At 43.6% G+C, this 19,248-nt stretch overlaps 1 long non-coding RNA gene across 1 annotated transcript in view; it reads right to left on the bottom strand.

Annotated features, from left to right (window-relative positions):
- Positions 1 to 2,504: 2,504 nt before the first annotated feature.
- The window catches only part of LOC136020252 (uncharacterized), a 46,913-nt gene continuing 30,169 nt past the window's right edge, over positions 2,505 to 19,248 (bottom strand). Inside the window, exon 3 of the long non-coding RNA XR_010615257.1 lies at positions 2,505 to 7,046. This is a non-coding gene — a long non-coding RNA (uncharacterized LOC136020252). The remainder of the gene's footprint in view (positions 7,047 to 19,248) is intronic.

The following is a 19,248-nucleotide window of genomic DNA, read 5'->3' on the forward strand; positions in this document are numbered from 1 at the left end:
TTACCCCCCTCCCGCTGCTGGGCTGCCCCAGACCCCCTCGGTGACCCGGTTCTTCGGTTCTCCCCCCTTCGGAGCCGAGCTTTGCCGAGCCGAGCCGAGCCGTACGAGCTGAGCCGTGTCGTGCCTAGCCGTGCGCAGTTCTGTCCAGTTATGGAGGGTAATGGGAGGAAATGAAGGGCGATAAGCGGGCAATGTTAGGTGTCGGCTCCTCTGGGACCCCCTCGGAGGTACTCGAGTCCCTTCAGGCGGCCCCGCCCCCTTCGGGTGGCCTCGACTCCACTCGGGTCCCTTCGGGCGTTTCCCTCTCTTAGGGCTGCTTCGGCTCCGCTCGGTTCCCTTCGTGACAGCAGCCCCTCCCCGCCGCGACTACCCCCCCGCCGCTGCCGGGCTGCCCCAGACCCCCTCGGTGCCCCGGTTCCTCCGGGGGCGGAGCCGCCGGAATGTAGCCGAGCTGGTGCGGAAGCCTCCGAAGGGACCCGAGTGGCTCCCAGGGGGTCCCAGAAGAGCGGACACCTAACATTGCCCGCTTATCACCCTCCATTTCCTCCCATTACCCTCCATAGCTGGGGACAACTCGGCACGGTTCGGCTCGGCACGGCACGGCACGGCTCGGCTCGGCACGGCACGGCACGGCTCGGCACGGCACGGCACGGCACGGCTCGGCTCGGCACGGCACGGCACGGCTCGGCACGGCACGGCACGGCACGGCACGGCTCGGCTCGGCACGGCACGGCACGGCTCGGCTCGGCACGGCACGGCATGGCTCGGCACGGCACGGCACGGCTCGGCACGGCACGGCTCGGCACGGCACGGCACGGCACGGCACGGCACGGCTCGGCACGGCACGGCTCGGCACGGCACGGCACGGCTCGGCACGGCACGGCACGGCACGGCTCGGCACGGCACGGCACGGCTCGGCACGGCACGGCACGGCTCGGCTCGGCACGGCACGGCTCGGCTCGGCTCGGCTCGGCACGGCTCGGCTCGGCTCGGCAAAGCTCGGCTCCATACGTGGGAGAACCGAGGAATCGGGGCACCGAGGGGGTCTGGGGCAGCCCGGCATCGGCAGGGGGTAGTCGGGGCGGGCCGGGGCTGTTGTCACGAAGGGAACCGAGTGGAGCCGAAGCAGCCCAAAGGGGCGGAGCCGACCGAAGGGACCTGAGTGGCTCCGTGGGGTTCGACAGAAGCGGCTTCCCCCTCATTTCCGTTACCCCTCATTAACCCCAGTTACCCCACCCTTGTCCTCTATTAACTCCCTATTACCTCCCCATTGCCTCCCCTTACCTCTCCCTCTCCCCTACTGCCCTCCCCATTGCCCTACATGGGATTCTGTGGGGGGATTTGGGGGTCTGGAGTCCCATTATGGGGGTCTATGGGGAGATTAGGGAGAATATGGGGTTCTGGAGTCCCTACATGGGGGTCTATATGGGGCTTTAGGGGTCTGGAGTACAATTATGGGGATCTATGGGGGGATTTGGGGGTCTGGAGACCCTACATGGGGGTATATAGTGTGATGGAGATCCTTCATGGGGTTCCATGGGGGAATATGGGAGGATACGGGTGTCTGGAGTCACATTATGGGTGTCGATGGGGGGGATTTGGGGGTCTGGAGTCCCTATATGGGAGTCTGTGGGTGGATTAGGGGGCATATGGCAGTCTGGAGTCACTACATGGGGTTCTGTGGTGGTTTGGAGACCCTTTATGGGAGTCTAGGGGGGGATATGGTGTGTCTATTGGGGGATTAAGAGGGACATGGGCATCTGGAGTCTCTACATGGGGGCCTATAGTGGTCTAGAGACCCTTCATGGGGTTCTGTGGGGGAATATGGGAGGATATGGGGGGAATTTGGGGGTCTGGATTCTCTCCATGGGGTTCTGTGGGAGAATATGGGGGGATTTGGGCATCTGGAGTCCCTACATGCGGGTCTATGGGGGGATTAGGGTGCATATGGTGGTCTGGAGTCACTACATGGGGTTCTGTGGTGGTTTGGAGACCCTTTATGGGGGTCTGTGGGGGGATTAAGGGGGACATGGGCGTCTGGAGTCTCTACATGGGGGCCTATAGTGGTCTAGAGACCCTTCATGGGGTTCTGTGGGGGAATATGGGAGGATATGGGGGGATTTGGGGGTTTGGAGTCCCATTATGGGGGTCTGTGGGGGAATATGAGGGGAATTTTGGGGTCTCGAGTCCCATTATGGGGGTCTACGGGGGAATATGGGAGTCAAGTGCCTACATGGCATTCTGTGGGGGGATATGGGGGGAGACAGGGTGTTTATGGGGGGAGATAAGGTGTCTATGTGGGGATATGGCTGGCTGGAGTCCCTAAATGGGATTCTATGAGGTCTATGGGGGGGGATATGGGGTGTTTACAGGGGGATATGGGGGGATTTGAGGGTCTGGAGACCCATAATGGGGTCTGTCGGCATCTATGGGGGGATTAGGGGAGATACGGGGGTCTATGGTGGTTCGGAGAAAATTCCAGGAACAAACTCGCCAACAAAGGGTTCAAGGTTCAAGCAGGTATTCTTTATTGCGGTTCCGGCAGACACGGGGGACAGCTCCTCCTAACCTCTGTCTCCGAATTGCTAAACAATCCATCCTTATATTCATAAGCATACATATTCACTAAGCATACATATTCATTACGTACAGACATGCATATTATAGAATCATAGAATAGTTATGTTTGGATAGAACCTCAAGATCATCCAGTTCCAACCTCCCTGCCATGGGCAGGGACACCTCACCCTAAACCATCCCACCCAAGGCTTCATCCAACCTGGCCTTGAACACTGCCAGGGATGGAGCATTCACAACCTCCCTGGGCAACCAATTCCAGTGCCTCACCACCTTAACAGGAAAGAATTTCTTCCTTGTATGCAATCTAAACTTCCCCTGTTTAAGTTTTAACCCGTTACCCCTTGTCCTATCACTACAGTCCCTGACGAAGAGTCCCTCCCCAGCATCCCTATAGGCCCCCTTCAGATACTGGAAGCTGCTCTGAGGTCCCCACGCAGCCTTCTCTTCTCCAGGCTGAACAGCCCCAACTTCCTCAGCCTGTCTTCATACGGGAGGTGCTCCAGCCCCTGAGCATCCTCGTGGCCTCCTCTGGACTTGTTCCAACAGTTCCATGTCCTTTATATGTTGAGGACACCAGAACTGCACACAGTGCTCCAGGTGAGGTCTCACGAGAGCAGAGGGGCAGGATCACCTCATATTCATCAGGCTACTTACATCATTCTTCCAGAAAGTTTCCCCACAGGCGTACAAAAATGTTTTGCTGATCTCTGAGGGTCGTTTACTTCTTCCAACAATCTTCAGCACTTGTGGCAGCCTCTGAAGCACTCTTTCGAGTGAATTCCCTCTTTCCCAGTACTTTCTAAGGCAAAAGTGAGGGAATACCGGCTTTTGACCGAAGGGAGCCGAGCTGAGCTGAAGCCACCCAAACGGGACAGAGCCGCTCAGCGGCACCGCCGGCCCCTCCTTACCGGGAGGCACCGGCCCGCAGGATCGCGTTGCCACTTCCGGCGAACAGCGATAGGGGGCACAGGAGCACTACGGGGCATGCGCGGGGCACCGGCTGCGGTACCGAATTCCGGAAGCGGGAACGGCAGCAGCGGTAGCATCCTCTGCCACACCCGCCCCCCGCCTGCAGGTCCGGGTTTTGGCCACAGGATGGAAACATCCGCTTATTTACTCGGCACCGCAGAGGCAGCGTGCTGAGCAACTGCCGCTCGCCAGCCCAGCGACGCCAGGTGTACCTCCGGGTACAGCAGCTGCTCACTGGGGGACGGCCCTGACGCGTCTCTGCACCTTTCCCGCGGGCAGCCCCGGCTCCGGCAGTCGTTCCCTCCGTACCAAAAACCACTCCAGGCCTTTGCCACTGACAGGACAAGGCTAGGACTGTTGCTGCCACACTCCCCAAGCGGGAAAAGCAGAGGCACGTTCATGTACAAGATGCTGCTCAGTGGATGGATGACCATAGAGCGCTGGGGCTTCCGGCTGTGATCTGAGCGGCATAGGAGCTCTGAATCCCCCGCCTTTACTGCCAGAGAGCTCAGCGGTTGCACTTCGCTGCTGGCATCACGCAGTACGTGGCAGGCGGGATGGGCTCTTCTGCCGGTGTGGGGCGTACGCCGCTCGGTTCCTCCGGCTTCCCGAGGCGCTTCCTGGAAACAGCTACTCCAGTATTTCAGAACCCTCTACGTATCTTCTAGCCTCCAAGCCAGTTTCAACAACCAACACGGCTGAAATACAGTGCTAGTAAAAAGCCAGCTGTCATCTTGAATTGATATCGAAAAGTGTTTGTAAATTGAACCCCTGACTGCTTTGGGATTAAGACTGCAAGGCAAGAAATACGCCACTGCTTGAACAAGCAAGACCCCTGCCAAGTAGCTGTGTGCAGGGATACGTGGCTGCCTGTGACTGATGCCTTTTTTCTGCTAAACCCAGAGCCTTTTAAAGAGGCACTGGCAGTGCAGAATGTACCTCAACTTTACCTGCACTGGGTCCCCAAAGAACAACATCTTAGTCCAGCTGGTGCATGAGCTCCTTGCCCTTGACAAAGTGGCTGCCTCTAGAGGTAGCAGAACTACTGCTGCGCAAAGAGGAAAGGAATGATTTCCACGTAAAAGCTCTACAGGGTGCCTGTGTCCTGTGTAGTCAATGACCTCAGCAGCCTATACACGGGGCAAAGCTTTTCTGGAACTTTTTGTTCACATTTTGGCTATAACTGTGCTCTGCCTGTTCAGTTAATGCACAAGTGAGATGATCCACTTTTAACACCTGTACAGTAATCTCTACATGTTAATATTAGCACCCACTGTGCTACACAGGTGGATGTTACTTTGCTGCCTACTCATTTACCTGAAATTGGGTACTTCAGGAAGATCTAAGCAGGCTGAATTGCAACCAGGCTATTGATGGCAAAAGGTTTCCTCCAACACCAAAGTAATGCAATTCCAATTGTATTGGTACTCACTTTCACGCACTTCTGCTCTGTAACAGTGCCACTTCCATAGTATCAGTGAATGATAAATACTTATAGTAGAAGGCTGTCCTTGTCTCAGGAACTTTAAGACAGGAGTTTTTACAGCTACTTATTTAAATTAAGGGAAAGCAGCAGCAGCATATTCCTTGTTCCAGCTCCATTCTAATCCTTTCCAGTAATTTTCATTGTGGTCTGCTGATACCAGCAAAATTACACCTTACACTGCTGTGGAAACAAATTTTCCTAGAGTTGCTTTGAATTGGAGTCAAGAAGAAGCAGTGTTTATTCCACATAAAGCTTTAATCTTTCTTCTATCTCTATGTCTTACCATTTACCCTATTACAATTCCTGGGGTAGCACTAATTGAGCCTTACTTAAATTGATCTCTCAACTTTATAATTTACATAGTTCTCCCACTTCCTCTTCTGTAGCCTTGGTCACTTGACAACCATCTACTTAAGATAACAACTTGGTGTCTTGCAGCTTTTAAAAGATAATGCTTCATCACTCACAAATACATGTGTATGTATCATACCTCGTGTTACATATACACACTTTGACATGCTGATAAGCTGTTCTAATCACCAGGAGAAACTTGGTTACTTTTTTGGAGATGGAGGTAGCTTCCAATCGGATATATTTGATTTTACTACTTTAGCTTTGGTCTTTTAAAATTCAGCCATGACATTCTAAAAACTAAGCATGGTACCTTTCTGTTTTAACATATGCATGTAAGATTACTAACAGAACCATCCAAAACAAAGATAAACAAGATATAATTAGCAATAGCAACAGGGTGCAAGTGGGAGACAGAAATAACAAACAGCTGTTATCAGTAGTTATCTTAGTTAACCAAGCTGGAACACTTCCTTTTGTAGCAGCTTTTGGTGATATCAGGGGTCTGCTAAACCCATTCACAGATCTGCTGTTACCTTTTAACATTTGCTGTCACTGGCTCTATCACTATAACAAACAAACTTTACATTTCATTTTAACTGAGATGCTGTTAAATTTACATGTTCTTTTTTCTTTTCAGCCCACAAAGGAAAAGTCCTAATAGTGCACCATAATGCACTACAGGGTTAAAATTTTTGAAACACTAAACACAGCAGTTAACCTTTGGTTATCAGACAGGTAGGAACATCATCTTATACTCACCTGCAACATCTTCCGTAAAACACTGCTTTTTATTCTGGTTCAGTATTATTCTACCGTTTGGTATTTGCTCTCAAACACTCATATAAACATGCTTAATCCCTAGTTCTCTCAACCTTTAATTATCTACAAAATGTATGACATTTAATGACCTTCCAGGAACCCTTCAGGCCATTATTCAACCAAAACCAGATCCATAGGTGAAAGACCAGTGCTAACCGTCTCAAGCAAAGCTACCGGTACCTAAATTCAGGAACTCTTCTTACAAAGCCTCTATAGTACTGTTATTGGGTAACACTCAATGGCACAATATATGAAAGACCACTGACATGTTTACAGTCATTTCAGAGGGTTCATCTCACCATTCTCCTTCCAAAAGTGTTCATAGCATTGAGTTTGGTTACTAAAATATCATGTACCTTTCATGCCTTAACAAGTGAGTGAGCTGGTTTACACTGATGGACTTTCATTGATAATGAATGCTATTCTGCCAGAATGACCAGCACAGAAGTGCCTCCAAATGTAATCTCAGTGTGACAGGTACAGTACTTAACCTGGAATCCTCTTTATAGCTTCTCACATGTTTGAGACTCTGCACTTCCCTTGATAACTTATTTGTGTGACCTAATGTAATTCTGTAATGCAAAGATTTGTAATAGGAGTATTAAGGTTGAAATGAACAAATTACAGACAGAAACACATGTATGATAGTACCAGAAGAAATTACAAAAGGATGGAATGACTTGACTTCACCAGCAGATCGCTGAGATCATGGTCAGAGTCTTGAAATACATGGACTGGGAAAACAAAGGACAATCTAAAACTAGACTACTCACAGAACAGGAGACAAGGATGGGCAGTCAATCAACGACATTGCTTAATGACTGACAGACCTGGGTCCCTGAAGGGTATAAAAGGCACTTTTAAAATGAGCACATGGTCACACAGCAACAAGATTCCAGGAAACATGATGATGACTCCAAATCTAGCATCCTTTGTCCTCTGTTTCACCACAAATAATCCTGATTGGATTAGCCATACATACGTGTCTTGGTCCTTGTGGGTAAGGAAAACAAATACGATACACTGACTGAATGAAATCTTCAGGAGAATGACTGTGAGCACCTGAAATCAGTTTTGTTTAAAATAAAATTGCCTTCTCCTTCTGTACACATTTAGCTTTGCTATATTAATTTTACATCAGTGGCTGCTCCCAGTTGATTATTTAAAAATTTCAATAAAACTTAACAGCGTGTGCTTACAGAACGTCAAAGAAGAGCAAGCTATTAAGGGAAGTGAGGACACAGCAAGCATGGAACAGCTTGCCTTTTTGAAGCAATACCTTTTTCCCCCTTTTACTCAAAGGAAGAGACTTGACACACTTACAATTTCTGCTGTTACACCAACAGCTTCTTATTTCACAGCTCACATAGAAGGAATAACTGTTGAAACAAGCTGATTTCTCAAAACTAGCCCCAGGGATGAAATAACAGGAAATGTTCTAAACATTTTTCTGGAGTGACACATGCACAAGTGTGCTAATATGAGCAACCTGAACAGAGGGAGGGCTAAGAAAATGAATGTTTCTGTTTCCTTGAATATGTGAAGCTTAGAAAACAGATTTCAGATGCAAACCATAAACTGCAGGTTAAAAAGCCCTGCAGATTTCATGGCTCCTCAGAGTGCTACTAAGTATTTTACATTGAATGCAAAGAAAAAAGCCAGAATCATTTGCAATAATCAGTGTTGTTAATACCAACAGCAGTAGTTTAAAAATTGGGGGATACTTGGTGCCAGTGTTCATTTCATTTCCTGTGTAGCCACCGAGTGTGCAAATGATTATTCTTCTAAACACAAAGGATAAATTACTGCAGTGCAATTTATTATGAGGTCATTTGCTCAAAAAAAAAAAAAAAAAACCAAACAAAATCCAAACAGAAATATTAGTCCAGTATTTTTATCATAAAAGATGTGAGTAGGACAAAAGGGCTGACAGTAATGTACTGGCATGAGACTTAGGATATCAGATCACTTACAGTGTCCAGCAGTTTCCTCAGCTATAGAACAGGGATACTATTCACTTCAGATACTAGCATTAAAAAATAAAATTAATAAATAAATGCTAAACAAACAAACAAAAAGTTCAAGGTAAGCTGATAGTGTTATAGATGTTCTTGCTATGAAATTATTATGCTTTCAGGGACATAAAATAGGTAGTATCAAAGTCATATCTCCAAGTAAGAACATCTTACTTGTTAAAAGTGACTTCATTCTTTAAAAAGTAAGTCCTATCCAAAACAGTAAGTTTCTGCTGTTGAAACTGTATCACAGTTACAAATGACAGCAGACAGCAGCATTATTCTTTTCTAATGTAAAGCCCTTGCCTTCTTGTACAGCTAGGGAAGTTTAGTCTCATTCATAAACAGAAGCAAACAAGGCAGCTTCTTTAATTTTTTAATGCTTCTTTAGATTTGCAGTGAGACTCGGGTAACTCTCTAAAATACAAAAGCAGGCTGACCTATTGCCTTGGAAATAATCCTCAGAAAGTCCCTTTTGATTGTTGTGTTTCTTGCTTGCCAATCTCTCCCTAAATCTTGTTTGCTCTGTTTACTCCAGTCAGACTTATAGATTCAGTCTAGTTTGTGAACTAAGTGGTTTATACTATAGTTTAGTCATAGTCATATAGTCCAAACTGACCAGATGCTTTCTTGCTGGAGAAACTCAAAACAAGCGTAGGATGGTCCCAAAGCTAAGTAGATGCCACAGTGGTGGCCAGAAATACCTACAGTCTGATTTGAAACTAAGAAAAGTTGTGTAGTTGTGAGTGAAGATGAGCTACAGAGACAGCACTTGTATACAGTGCTAGATTCTGCAGAACAGGTTTGGTTAGATTACTGCTAAGCTACTGACTGGGGAGAAAACGTTCTCAAAACCCTGACAGAGTGTTTGTAGCCCTGTGTACTGCGGGCATGACTTGTTTCTTGGCACTCATGGATTCCAAAGAATTCCCATTCAGAGAGAGCGTCAGACACAATTATCCACTGTGGAATATACAGTGAACTCCTAACTATCTACTTACTTCTAAAGCTGTCTCTGCTGCCTAAAAGTTGAATAAGGAAAGGGACAGAAGAGCTGTAGGGATCACCCAGAAGAAAGGGGACTGCTGGTATGACAGAAGGTGTGGGTAGTAACTACGGCTTCTGGGAGAGGCAGCTCCTACTCCTGGAGTGGTGGCTACCTGTGACAGCAGCATGTATCCCAATTGGCAGCAGTAACAGCTGCTGGGAACTTCTAATACCCTAATACCAAAAAAAGGTGGCATCTTGCCGACTCCCCAACAGCCGATGTCATGGCAGTTTCATGCTTTACTGACTGTTACAGGTCCAGCTCTCACCAGCCCACTGCCAAAGGAGCCGGTAAATTGTAGAACAATATAGCACTACATGATTTCCTTCTAAAAGGAGAAAATGTCTAGCTATGAATGAAAGGATTTGTGGACAGAGATGCACTTAGATCCAGGTGAACTACTGTTTTAAATTCTTGGAACAAATTCAGCATTGCCAAAATACCAGTGCTATTCTAGTGGTACTGTTGCTGCAGCTGTAATGGTCCAAAGTTACACAATCAAAAAGAGCTGCAGGGTGAAACACTCACTTGTTAGGCCAGCAGATGCTAATGCAAAACACAGAAAAGGTATGGGTACGTGAGATTTCTCATATTAGGTATTGCCAGTTCTATTTTAGAGAGCATGTTTGATTTCAGTACAGGAATCGAAATGCAGTATTTATATATGTGCTGATTTTGTACTTTCTTATTCACGATCATCTCTTCACTTTTCTTGCTTGATTTGGTCTCTGGACCAAATCGATTCTCTTAAAGCTTCCACTTCCTTTGTCCCAGATCTTTTCTCTGTCTCACACTCATATCCCTGCCAACCATTCCCAATACCTCCTCCTCAATGACACAAAGCTGAGGGGTACACTTGACACACCTGAGGGACAGGATGCCATCCAGAGGGACTTGGACAGGCTCGAGGGGTAGGCCCATGTGAACCTCATGAGGTTCAACGGGGCCAAGTGCAGGGTCCTGCATGTGGGTCAGGGCAACCCCCAGAATCAATACAGGCTGGGGGATGGTGGGATTGAGAGTAGCCCTGAGGAGAAGGACTTGGGGGTACTGGTGGATGAAAGATTGGACATGAGCAGGCAATGGGCGCTTGCAGCCCAGAAGGCCAGTCATATCTTCAGCTGCATCCAAAGGAGTGTGGCCAGCAGGTCAAGAGAGGTGATTCTGCCCCTCTGCTCTGACCTGGTGAGACCCCACCTGAAGCACTGCATCCTGCTCTGGAGTCATCAGTACAGGAAAGACATGGACCTGCTGGAGAGGAGAGTGTCCAGAGAAGGGCCACGAATATGATTAGATGGATGAATCGCCTCTGCTATGAGGAAAGGTTGAGAAGGTTGGGGTTGTTCAACCCAGAGAAGAGAAAGTGCTGGGGAAACCTTACTGCAGCCTTTCAGTTCTTAAAAGGGGCCTATAAGAAAAATGGGGAGAGACTTTTTAGCAGGACCTGTTGTGATAGGACGAGGGGTGATGGTTTTAAACTAAAAGAGGGGTGATTAAGGCTGGATATGAGGAAGAAATGTTTTACAATGAGGGTGGTAAAATCCTGGCACAGGTTGTACAGAGAGGTGATGGATGTGCCATCCTGGGGGACATTCAAGGCCAGGCTGGATGTGGTTCTGGGCTACCTGATCTAGTTGAAGATGTCCCGTTCATTGCAGTGGGCTTGGACCATCTAGATGGACTTTGAAGGTCCAACCCAAACTATTCTATGATATTTCTTCAAACTTCATTCTCCTTTTCCTCAATTATACTCTTCTTGCACTTTAATGAATACCAAAGTACCATTCTGGTTCAGTTTTCTACATCTTTGGCTCACCTCTAGTTTTCTTCATTTCTGTGATCTTTTTTCCTCTTGTAGGGGAATATTTCTTCCATGAAGAAAATATCAGAATGTGTGGTTTTCCTTTTCCCCTCAGTTGAACTCCTGCCTAATTTCCATTTTTAATTTCTCCATTTTTCTTTTCTCTCTCAAATGTATGGGGTTTTTTTCTTCCTCTCCACTTTCTAGCGTGCTCCATCCCACTTCCTGCTATGTTCCATCCCAATTATTGATTTCCTTATTTATGCTCTAGTCTTTCACACTTATTTGGCTTCTCTCTAATAACAATATTCTCATCCATCTCAAACAATTAATTCCACTTGCCTTTTATCTATTGCAGCATTTTCCTTACAGTTATCAGCTTTCTGAGCATTCTATTTGCAAGTCCCTTGCAAGTTCATTTCATACACTCCAATCCTAACCTTTCTTATTATGGATTCCACCCAGAACTGTTGTGCAGTCTCTCCTTGTAAGATTTCCAGTATGCCTGCTTTTATTCATTTACGCTGCTAAACATCTTGCCCAGGCTCTCGTTATTTTACATCCCATTATGACAGCATTCCTTTGTATAGGATGGTCAAATACAGCCTTGTATACCCTCGGGCTTAGCTGAGCAAATGCTTAACTAACAAATGAAAACTGTGTTAATAAAAAATAGAACAGGAAAACCTAAATCACTGTCACTATTTTATAGATAGTGTATTCTCCCTGCTGTATCATGTTCAAGTATTTTTCCTTTATAGCAAAAAGTATACAGAAGAAACTGAATGAGTATCAGAAATCCATGACATATTCAAAGATATCAGCATGAAAAGAGACTGAAAAGTCTGAAATTAAGCCATTTGGAGTATTATTGTTTCCTATCATAAGACATAATATTATAGATGAATACAAAGCACTGAACAATAAAATGAAGCAAAGCTACGGGTATCTTTTAACCCTGACAGTGTAAGAACTAGTGGATCTTAAATGAAGAAAGGAAATACTTAGAATATTATTTACACTACTAATAATTAGCATGTGAAACTTATAGCTCTAAGGTACAAAAAAATACCCAGTGAACTTCAATGGATTCTAAAAAGGAAGCAGCATAAGGAAAAGATGTGCTTATTTTCAGGTTACTTATTGACTGAAGGTAGGACAGATTTTCATTTCTTGAGATGAACTAGAAAGGCTACTGTGGGGCTTCCTGGTGATTCTTGTGAACTGGCTTACACTGGCAGAAACCAGAATCTCAACTGATGCAATAACAGGCAGATACAGTGCCAATATCTCTGTTTCTATGCAAAACATTCTATTACTTCTTTTAAATAAGCAGTTTTTAAGATGAACATGACATACAAGAAGTCTGTAGGCTTGTGTGCCATATTAGTCAGGAACTTGGTAACCCTTCACCATAGGACACAATGCAAAGTTTATTCACTCTGAGTAAACAGTCACAGCAATAAAGCAAAGGCAAAATGAGACTGAATCAACACTGGATGCAGAATACTTAAGTTTCCCTACTGAGGCCTTCTCTACATTATACAGTTCAGCATCAAGCACCAAGAGCAGGCAACAAGGTAAAAAAGTGTCACTGTCACAGCTTTCATATCAAAGTAAATTCCCCAAGGACAGCTCAACTACACACATACATACTATTCCTGACAAATGTGCATACAGTCCATTCTTAATCTCCACAGAAAAAATTATTTACAACCTACCTAGAGGGTCTACCTGAGTACTTTTCTTCACTCCCAACATTTTTATTCTATGCTTCACTTCAGTGTCTTTTCAGAGACTGAAGGTTTTAACAGCACGACTCCCCAAGTGGTGTCCTCGTTCTATAACCACTTTTCACCTTTTTTCACTTTTTTTCACTTTTCACTCCTCATCATCCTACGTCGGCAGCTGCATCTGGTTTAGATGGGTGTAACTCTGTCCTTCTAAATTTTTTAAGTTCTCTATTCTTTGTATTGTTGAAATTTGTTAGCCCACGGCTAACACAGTACTTCAGCTGAAGCTTTACTAACAGAAAGGGTCAAAGCTCCAAGGCAGACTTAATGGCACTTCAGTCACTATGCCCTTCCAGTTTTATAGTGATCCATTGAAACAATGCAGCATTTGGGGTTTTTTACAGGGAGTTACGCAATTAACTAATATAAGTCCTGTGTAATTGGTGTTTTCAAAGTGTGCTTATGAAAATACCATGGGGGATCTTGCTGCAAATCAAAGCCAATATGTATGATAGCTGCCAATTCTTACTTCCCTGGTGTATTGATCCGTCAAAGCAAAAAAATAAGACTGAATGACTTCTTGGCTAGCTATTAATCATCTTCATCTTCTAGACATTAACAACTTTATCTATTCCAGTAGTTTCCAGCAATTTACATCAAACTAGTTGATGTCAACAATAATTTCTCAGCTCTTCCTCATGCCACTTGTCCCACTTTATGCATAGATACTGTGCTTGTCCATTTCTGATTGTAGGAAATTTCTGCCCTTCACATTCTTTAAGGTAAGCACTAACATACCAGAGATGGATTGAGTCTCTTCTCATTGTAGATAAGTGAGATGAAGTAATAATAAAATGAGACAAAATACCTTTTTTGAATTGTGTAAGTGTAAGGAAATGAAGGAAATGGAAGTTCCTGTGTAGGGGTGGGCAGAGGGGGAGGAGAGAGAGAGATCCAGGATCAAACTGCTAGAGGGCTTATATGAAAAATGAAGTATTAGCCTGAAAAAAAGAATATTGTGAGGCCATGCCAACACATTAATTTCTTTCTATCTATAAAGTATCCTATATCTGCAGATCAAAGTATTTTCACATTTATTATTGTGTGTTTATAGTCAGAAACTAGATGAGTAACCACCACAGAAGCACAAATTATAGTAGTAATTTGTACCTGATACAAAGTACGTGTTTTATTTTATGAGGATGAAGTTTCTTTTTGTGCAGGGAGAGTTAGAACCTGAGATCCTCTCCTCAGAGCTACTCAGCGTTCAGTGGTTTGTCAAGTTAATAGCAGCTTACGTTACATTTGCAGCATTAATACCATTAGTATTATTCACAGAGACTTTAAGGAGGGGCTGGCACAAACGCATTACTGTGGTGATCCCAAAAAAAGGACTAATGAGGTGAATGAAACATTTTGGGTTTTCCTGCAGACTTACAAATGCACTCATAGGAGAGAACCCTATGACTTTTATTATGAATATATAGTTTTATGGCATGAATACTCATCTATGGATCATACTGGGAAAATACATTAATTCATACTGACTCAAAAAGTATTCCTTCCTGAGTGACACAGCACTGTATGTGAAATTCTGGATTCCAGGTATGCAATTAAATGCTCTACTTTTCTAAGTATCTCTGTCAACTGTCTGGATAAATAGCCTGAATTGCATAAGTGCAATGTATTAAAACCCATGAGCTAATATATGGTCACTAGGAAGTTTACATGCCCACTGGTATGACTTACCTGCCTCACCCACCTAATGTGAATTATAATTGGTTTGAACATGAGGAGAGGCCTGAAGTTTTCTCTATAAATGCTGCCACACAACCAGAGTTGTAAGTCGTATCATATAGGCCTACAATTGCTCACAGAAACACTAAGTCCAAGGCACAGGGGAGCAAGGAAGCATGACTGGTAAGTAAAAAACCAAAATAAATAAAAGGGAAGAAAGCCTTTTTGTGCATAAGGAACGGGCAACTGGTAATGTAATGTCAGCTTTCTCTTTGGGGTTGTGTTTTGTAGAGGGCTCTGAATTGTTGGAGTGCACTACATTTCGAGATTATGAATAGGTTGTTTCAGTATTTTTCTTTCCTGCATTTTCCAAAAGACACAAACAAGCAAAAGAAGATAATCCATCCACTACCATACTGGAGTTAAACATTATAAAACCACAAACAGAGCAAAAGAAGTTATGGCAAACTGCAGACTGGTTTTTAGCATGAAACTTAACGTAACAGAGAGTAGTTCAGGTATGAATGAATCTTGTGTTAATGGGAATATATGTGCCAATAATAGACTACAGGCTAGATTCTTTCCTGCAGATTCAGAGTCAGCAAACTGCAATGCCATTTTAAATACCTGTTAAAACCATTGTGAAAGACAAAGGAACTTTAAAATACAGACAAAGCAAGCAGATGTCCAGCAATAAGGTACTGGAAAGATACTAAGTCAATCCACTTCAGCAAGGTTGGCTGTGGTTTTGCTTAGGCCTGACTAGCTAGGACCTCTGCAAAAATGTATGGTGAGGCCTGAGTGCAGATGACACCAGTTTATCTCTTCTGGGCATAGAGTTCATAGTGGAACATAGACTGGGAGGGAATGAGGTGCATACAATGGTCACAAGGCTATTGATTCCCTCTTAAATGTCCTCCACTGTGCAGAGCTTAAATAAATGGCGAAACACAATTTGACAGGTTAAGCTGAGAGACTGGACTGAACAGAAAAGTAATTTTTTTTTTAACAAAAGAACTATATGGTAAAGTGGACACTAAAAACCTTCATCTACAGCAGTGGTGAAAAACCCACAAACCAATTGTTTCTGCATTGTAACACAGCCTCTTAAGCAATGATTTGCCAATAATTTACCCAAGCCATTTTAGCAAGGTGATTCCTAAAAACTTCCTCTTTAAGTGTCATATACCAGCCTCTTCTTAACCACAATTTTCTCATTGCACAAAATGCAAGAAGCAATAGCAGCATTTACTTAACAAACTGGTATTTGCTGATGATGCTCACCACTTGCTTGTGACATACCCACAGCCTAAGAAATACCCAAGCCCAAGTTCAGTTAGAGATGTCAAAATTGCTCCTCACAGTGCTACATGCAATTGTAATGTGAAAAATTGTAAAGGTCTGTGTGCAGGTGTGTGTGCACATAATTTTTCACTCTCCCTCTCTCCCCCTCCTTCCACACCCTCTGACACACACATCCTGTAAATATACACACTTTTTTCCTCAAAACTTTTAATGCATCTGTGGGCTGATCTGTAATGGATCTACTTCAACAGAATCTAGAAGATAGTGCATAAAGAAAAGCATATAAATGCATAAAAGCACCTATAAAGATTCTATAAATTCCATTGTGTTATTTTTTTAAGGGTTTTGATAGTCTTCAGGACACTACCGCTACTAAGGATTCAGCAATTTTATCTCAGCTTCTGTCTGTCACTTTTAAGCTTCATTGTCATTATAACTAAGACATGAGTCACACCTGCAAGCATCTTGGTTTTGTATTAGAATTAAGAGTGCTTGCCTGCAGAATGGGACAGCATGTCATATTCTTAGAAGAAATCAGCAGAGTGACATAGTGATGGGAGCCTGCAAAGTATTCTTTGCTGATGAGTGTGCAGCAGTAGCTAGAAGTTAGAATTTCCAAATAATGTCTTTACTCCATTCCAACCGATGAGATGTGTGCACAAGCAGGAGAGGTAGGGAAATACATTTAAATATAATAGGCTATAAGTAACAGGTTGTGCGTGACTATGAGGGAGCTATCCAGGGAACATAGCATAGATCCATCCCAGTCTGTACACTGTCAGTTCAGCTTATTCCTGTGTGAAGTTCACATAATAGTACATGTCACTACTGTGTCACTGACAGTCTCCCTTCCGGAACACGCCATCTTATCTGGAATGAACCAGGATCCAAATGAAAGAAATGAGCCCAGCTAACAGAGTATCCTACTTTACACAGACAAGATGGAAACTGACTGTGTCAAGTTTGGCTGCCTCCAAAGTCTGTTGGAGAACTTTGGGGAGGCTTCAGACTACAGGAGGCTGCAGGTTTCAAAATTCAAAATACCCCTGCTATTTGGGGCATTGCAAATGGAAGACGAAGGCAGAAAGTAAGACGTCTTGGACAACATAATAGGGTCCAGAAGAGAGCCAAATGCTTTTTCATATGGACTTGAACAATCTACATTGGAGTACTAGTCCTGAAGACTGCTGATGCGAGTCAAGTCACACCACTGTTCTAGGGGCCCAGGTTTCTCCCTAGTGTGGTTCACAAATGCAGTATAACTGTAAAAAAACAATTCCTGTATCTAGGATGGCAGGAGTGGGCTTTGTTGACAAAATTTCTTGCTTAATTATCCAACAAGGGAATGTGAGGGGAGACAGAATAGCCCAAACTCCTCAGGGTACTGAAGCAGTCCCTAGTGAGTCATGGGCATATGGTTGTAGCATGGTGCTTCATGGGTATGTAAGAAAGAGCTGTGCTCAGAAAGAATAAAGGAGCAAGTAGGCTATTCTGGGGATTTATTTCTTATGCTGAAACAAAGGCACCGTTAATAGTATGCAACATTTAATAGAATTCAAATGTCCCTGTGTATTCATTCACAGAGTTGGTGGTGAAGAGAACAGCAATACAAAAAGGGAGAGAATTGTGGGAAATTAGTCTACTGCAAAAGATGTCCTTCACTAGTCAGTTCTGAACTCTTGTACTATATGTTTCTTTAACACAATTCCTGCAATGAGGAAAGAAATCTGGGTATCTCTGGAAAAGGATGTTGTGAGTTATATGACTGAACCAGTTTGCAAATATGATCCTGATATAGCTTATTCTGGGCATGTGAAACAAAATCCTAAAATGTCTTAGAGCATTCGTTTTCTGAGGTCCGAAAGAATCTTCTCTTTCTGTCCGCCAGAGTTTCAAGCACCTAGCTGTGCAATCCTTACATTTACAGCCACATACAAGCTCTGCAAATACTACTTGTCTTACAGGAAACAACCTGGGCCAGATGCCTTTTGTTTGACTAGTATTCTGACTGGTGTTAATATTTCTCATTAATTCAACCCTCATTTGCAAGCTTTGCCCATAATCTTTAATCCCAGGGTCCGTTATGTATCGTTCATCTGTTTTACAAAGCACAGGAGAGATCTGAAAGGCAACTTAGCCAGAGCTGGTGATAAGCACCAGAAGCTGAAGCAATAGACACAACTTGTTCTCCTTGACATACTATCTTCCAGAATAAATGGACTGCATCTGGTTTTTAGAACATACTGTTTATAACTGTACTATCATTCCATCAAATACCAAACCAATTATGCCATTGACCAATAGAGGACAGTGATATCCAGCACACTACTGCCATCACACAAAAAAGGTGAAATATGTGACCAAATCAGCATCAGCAGCTATACGGTGAATAATTGCTGACTTTTCTTTTTTTTTTTTTTTCCTTTCTTTCAACAGTAACTAATCTTGACGCAAAGAGAAACAGTTTCTATGTATCCAAGGATAGGCTGAAATATTAAATCAAATCTATTCTAAAAATTGTTAGTGTGTCATTTAAGAGAATTTAAAAGTATGGGTAGGAGAGTGTCGCTTAACATCTTTTAACCTCTGAAGTTCGGACTTAACATTTTAAAATTAAATTCTAAGAAATTTAAATTTTAAAGTATTAAAATTTTTAAATCACAGTTGGGCTTTGTGTATGATAAAAATATGGTCCCTCTTAAGATTAAATATTATTAATAAACAGAGATTCAAAGCAGTAGTCTGAATCATACCCAGTTAAAAACTGTTTGCTCTAATAACACCCTTTAATGGGAAATATGAATAAAATATGTCTGTATATGAAATGGGCTGACCAAGTTCCAATTCTAGAATTTCCAAGCATAATCCAAACCTGAAAATGGAACAATTTGGGCTGCTGAATACTGAGCACAGCCAATTGAAACTCTGATTTGGGAAGGCACATAGCTGTGACCAGTCCAGCATAATGAGTATCACTCAGAGGCATCTTTAAGGCTGTGCATTGAGTATATCAAATTTTACAGGTTGTTTCATAAAAGTATCAGAATTAGTCTCTCTCTTAACAGACAGTGGAGCCACCAGCAAAGCATAAGCAAAAATCACTCTCCTTGAAATTAAGGAAAAGATTTTTGTACACAAATTGGCATTGCCAGTTGCATGTTCTGAGACATTCTATGAAAACAAAAAATAGTAGTATACCAGCTGAAAACAATGATAGCTATTTTATTACGAGTCACAGATGAACTTACCTATCATCTCTGTAGTGTGTCATGCAAATACAACATGAAGTGCTTGTCTGTTTGACATTGTTAAAGAGTAATTACGTGATAAATGAAAAATTGGTTCTTTAGCCTGATTAAATCTGTGGCAGAGGCAACAGCTTGCTCATTGCTTTGTGACTA

Source organism: Lathamus discolor, chromosome 11, assembly GCF_037157495.1.
Source record: "Lathamus discolor isolate bLatDis1 chromosome 11, bLatDis1.hap1, whole genome shotgun sequence".
In the NCBI taxonomy this organism is placed as follows: Eukaryota; Metazoa; Chordata; class Aves; order Psittaciformes; family Psittacidae; genus Lathamus; species Lathamus discolor.